At 39.9% G+C, this 5,249-nt stretch overlaps 1 protein-coding gene across 1 annotated transcript in view; it reads right to left on the bottom strand.

The window, feature by feature from the left end:
- The window catches only part of LOC104494347 (sex comb on midleg-like protein 2), a gene marked incomplete at its 3' end in the record, with an annotated part of 37,246 nt that extends 36,841 nt beyond the window's left edge, over nucleotides 1–405 (bottom strand). The window contains exon 1 of the mRNA XM_010137163.1: nucleotides 342–405. The remainder of the gene's footprint in view (nucleotides 1–341) is intronic.
- Nucleotides 406–5,249: the final 4,844 nt, after the last annotated feature.

The raw sequence follows: 5,249 nt of genomic DNA, 5'->3' as shown, positions 1-5,249 counted from the left end.
GAGTGAAAGAGAAAACAGCTGTGGCAGAAAAGGCATGAAACCGGGAAATGATGAGAAGAACATACATGATGAGAAGAACAGACAAACCAGTAACGATCTAAAAAAATTAATGTTTACACAGCATCTTTGATTATAAAGAGTAGTCGTCTCAGCTAGTAAAACTATCAGGTTCAAGTCAAGCAATTTCGGCCATCATTTTCTATACCAAAACACGCTTTCCTAACAGAGTTAGACAAAAGCAATAGTATGTCAACCACCCACCAAAAGCCTCAGGAGATAGTTCAAACACATCTTTTTGCTCAGGGTACCTTAACTAATAACCTGACAGCTGCAATACCTACCACTTTTTAAAGACGGGTTGTTTGCCTGCTGATTCTTTCCATCTTTCTCTTTTTTAATATTCTTTGAATCTAAAAGACAAGATTCCATTACATAATAAATGTAATATTCACATCAGAACGATGCCCAGCAAAACACAGAATGCTTTCAAACAGTACAGAATGTCTTGTTCCAAATATTTTTCTTTTATTAATTTCAGTGCATAATCAAAAAGGTATTTGTACTATAAATTTAATCACTGCACTATTTTTCTTTCAAACTATATTAAGCACAGCACGAAAAAGCAGAGCTTTTGACTAATTTATATACCATTATCCAAAAAAAAAAAAAATCCAGTTGCAGGAAATGTAGTATTGGCTCCACAAAGAGTAACCCTGTCCTAATTTTTAACAGCTTTACTCAACCTACACACAACATGAGATCCTCAGGGTCACTGGATATCTTTTCAAATCTTGTCCAGACCACTATGAACTGAGAAATAAGAAAAAAAAAACCCCACCCTAAAAGCGTATTTCTGAGGTAAAGATTCCAGTCTATATTTAAATCCTTGAATACTCTCATGCAAGCAGCTCAGTGCACACATCAGTTGTTTAAAAAAATCATTCAGAAGAAATTACCTTCTCTACCATTCATCTCCACACACATACAGGAAGGAGTCTCTCATATTCCATTTTTGCCATATTTCAGCATGTATGAGACACAAGAAGGGACTGGGAAGCTAGCATGGAGAAGACTGAGGGAGCCACTTCCACTTGCTCCTTTCAGCCTTTAAAATATGTTGCTAACACTCATGGACATTAGTTCGAACACGACATGGCAACCAAAATGCAAGTACATTTTCAGATTCAAAAGCCGAGTCCTGTACTCACTTGCACTTAAGCCTTTAGCTATTGAAATTAAAAACACTCCTAACCTAGAATAAGATACACCTGGTGATCAGAAACACTTACAATACAGTGAGTCGTTCTGCAGCAAAGATTAAGCTCTAACAGTGTCTCTGTTCTGTAAGTAAAGCTTTTCTTGCAACAGAGCATACCGACAAGCAATGTGTGATAGTCATCATTTCCACCCCACTTCCTTCATTATTTATTGAGGAATATCCACGTGCAGGGAGAGCTCAGTCATGACAGTCTTGGGTCATCAATCCCCGAATCCTCCCCATCAGTCAGTGAGGATGGGATAAGCCGCCCACCTGGCTCTGTGCTGGGTAGCATGTGGTGTTCCCTTGGGCCAGGGCTCCTCAGGACAGCTGGAAGGGGCCTCACCAGCCAGGGCCACCCCACTGCCCTGGCCAGCAGCTGCTCGCGGGGAGGCACTGGGGACCCCCAGCACTGAGCACCCTCCCTAGAGACAGGTCTAGGCTGGGACAGGACACGGGCCCACAGGTGAGCCCAGCTCAGCAGGGCCCACAGATGGGTGGGGCCGTGGGGAGCTGGAGGCCGGTTCTATTCTGGCATCACTGGGGCAGGAGCTGATGTGGGGCCCTGGGCAGCACAGGGAGAGGCCCCAGGTGAGGCTGGTCAGGGCCATTAAAGCCTATTAATGTACTCAGGTCCAAGATACCTTCCAAGAACAACCTAGACTCCACAGACCTAGAAAATATAACTACAGCTACATACTTGCTCAAAATACGCTACAAAAATATCACCAGTTTCTCCTAATGCAGACACGGGGAGTTAGTGCAGATCCTTAGAAAAGGAATGAAAATGCCATGCTTACTCCTTGACTTCAGTCTTCTTTCTTGACGTACATGCTCTTTCTTTTGGAAAAAGTCAGCTTTAAAACATTTTCTACTTGATAAGTTCCCAAAGAAAAATCTTTATGGAAGTCAACTTCAGATGTACCTGTTGGTGGAAATGCTTCCAGGTGGTGCCCACAGAGTACCAGTACTTCCTCAGAGGTAGAGCTTTAACCCACACAGGCACTCTGCTTCCTGACAAAAATCACCAGTGGGAAACTGAGAAAGGATAGTGTCAAAACTAGTTCATTAACAGTGACAAGACACAAGGTTAACACTTACTTTCTCCCTACAGATCAAAACGCATTCCATTCAGCCTCTTCGAGACTGAAGTGAACCCATCCAGTTTTCTACTGGGAGGTGGCGATCACCAGCAGAGCCTTTTGCCGTGTTCTACAAACTCAGTTAGTCAGGCTTTCCCCAAAACAGCCAGGAGACTGTCACAGACTGTCACAGTCAGGATGACAGCTTACAGAATAGATAACTTCCTATCCACTCACTTCCGAAGAGGAAATCCAACTAAGTCCCACGTAAGAGACTTACTAAAGAAGAGACTAACAGCTGCTTCCCCCAAGCATTTGAAAGGACAGAGTCATGAAAGAGTAGCTGCCCAACAGTGCCAGATTTCAAAGAAGATGACAATCTTTCATCACAAGAAACATCAAGAACAGGTGAAAGAATGTGGAAGAAAATGCAGCCTGGACACCAGACAAGTTCTTGCTGACAGCCACCACCTGAATTATTTATTATCTGTACCAGTTAGGTTTAGTGCCTATCTCAAAAATATCACACCAAATAGGAATGCTGAAATGAACACTCTTGGCAGCACATTTTTCTTAAAATCAGCCATTAGAAAACCACTAGAAGAAGAAAAAATTACATTAATGAGAAGAAATGGATTCCTCAATAGCAGTTTAAACATCTACTTCATTTGAGGTGGAGGCATCTTCGTTCATAATAAAACCAAAGCACCATCACTATCCTGTTTTTGATGGCCAGAAATTTACTCTTTAAAACACTCAAGTAAAACTCACCCGGCAGATGCAGAAGCATCAAAAATGAATCTGAATAAAACCAAGATTGTTTTCAAAGGCTCCCCTTGCTTTTATGCATTCCAACCTTCAATGCTGGGAAAACCATTACAAAGCTGGAGAGGTTGTCTAAGTGGATGGAAAGGTACCAGCAGCAAGAATTACTAATTTCAATGAGATACCTTATATCTACTACCGTCCTGTAAAACTTGCCCCAGTCTGTACTTCGCAGCTGCTAAGATGCTTTGGTGTGGTGTGCCTCTTTCAATGTCAGTAGATAGGGGAGATAAGAATTTATGAATTCTTTTCAAAAGCAACATTAAAGAAAATAAGATTTTATTAAAATCCAATTTAATAGGAACGAAATATATGTGGGATTTTGCTTTTTTTAAAAAAAACACGTGACAATCTACATTTGAAAATTCTATATCCTAAATTCTAGTAAACTTAGTTTCAAAAAATCAGTGAAAATAAAATTAAGACATGGAAGGGTATTATATTAAATCACTGGGCTGAGGAAGATGACTGCCTCAGCTTATGACCCTCGGCCTGGTCAAACTTGGAAGACAAACTTTGAATTCAAACCTCAAAAACGACGATATGAAAGAAGGTACAAAGAGTATTTTATTTTTCATCTCCTTAACTTAGCTACTTTCAATGACTAATTCCTTGAGACCTGAAAAGTGAACTTGAAAAGGGAGTTTTATTCATGTATTAGGGACAGAAGAGACCTGTTAGCTCTAGAGTCTTGAAGCTCATGGTGACAAAGATAGGTCAGTTGAATTCACTATCTATCTTCCTTTATTCATAAAGTCCGTTTTTAAAGAGGCAAGTTTCAGACTAATTTCCAATGTAAAACACAGTATGGTTTAGATAATTTTGTCAAAACAGGAACAAAAATGAAACGCCATTATTGTGGATTTAATCACATGCTACTCAGCTCTCTTCAAAAAAAAAAAAAAAAAAAGAACGAAGAATGGGATACCATTTTCAAAGAAATTTTTCTAAATGTAGCAATACATATAAATATATAGAGATTTTATATTTGTTGTGTCAATATATATACACGTTTATGCTACAATACATACAGGCTAAATACTTATTTTCAAAACCCCATGAAAGACTGTTTTCTTCTAGGAAGCAAGATTAGAACATAGCATATACTAACATTACAAAAGCAGCATAGTCTATCGTTCGCCAACTAACTTTTTCTATAGTGGACTTCATAAACTAAAGCTGTAGGTACAAAACAAGATTAGAGTAAGATTATTTAACATAGTGCTTTCTGCTTACCAATTCAGAATTCCATGTGTTTACACTTATTCCACCCTGTCTGTAACCACAGAATTCCTCTGCTGATAAGATTACTCAACAGAAGACAGGCAAGAGCAAGCACATCTATCATGCAAGAAATTAGAGACAAGGAAGAAAAATAAGACAAAGCTATCTTGACTGACTTATGAATGCCAAAAAAAACCCCACAAAAAAACAATCAGAAAAGGCACCTTTAGAATATAAGGTCTGGTAAAGATAATCCTGGTGACCAATGTATAGTTCCTCTTATAAATTCCCATGTTGAACTCCAGCTTCTTGTCTGAGATGCTTTAAAAATCCACAAAACGTCTTTCTGGGAAGAGTTAACCTTTCAAGAAACAAGATGATTGCTTTGTCTGAGTGCTGGCAAGCATCATGTGTTTTGACAATACTGGTTTTTACCACAGAATAGTGTGCTACATGAGACGGCGTATACGGGCTAATCTTCTAAGACTTGCTATTTGTTCACTGCCCAATGTGGGGAAAAAGCAGTTCAGCCACGCTTTCGAGAAATCTGCAGCTATTCCTTAGCCACCTTAAAGTCTTCAACTCCAACAGGCGCTCAAAACACGGCAGGAAACCAATTTTCTCAAAGAAACCCTTGTCTCTTCCTGACGGATGAGAAATACCTTTGTGTGACAGAAACAGTTGCTCTTCCCATGCTATGTAGTTACTAGCCTTCGGGTGAAGCTTACTAAGACAAGCTCCAGACTTACCATTGCTCAGGAAGGGGCCTTTTTCACTCCCTACCACACAGTGTTGTGAACACCTTTTAGCTACTTTTCACCACGCCTCAGTGCACACAGCTGAGGATATAAAGACAGAGT

The sequence above is a fragment of the Buceros rhinoceros genome, unplaced genomic scaffold, assembly GCF_000710305.1.
Source record: "Buceros rhinoceros silvestris isolate BGI_N320 unplaced genomic scaffold, ASM71030v1 scaffold14045, whole genome shotgun sequence".
NCBI classification, from domain to species: domain Eukaryota; kingdom Metazoa; phylum Chordata; class Aves; order Bucerotiformes; family Bucerotidae; genus Buceros; species Buceros rhinoceros.
This window is presented reverse-complemented; position numbering and strand designations above follow the sequence as displayed.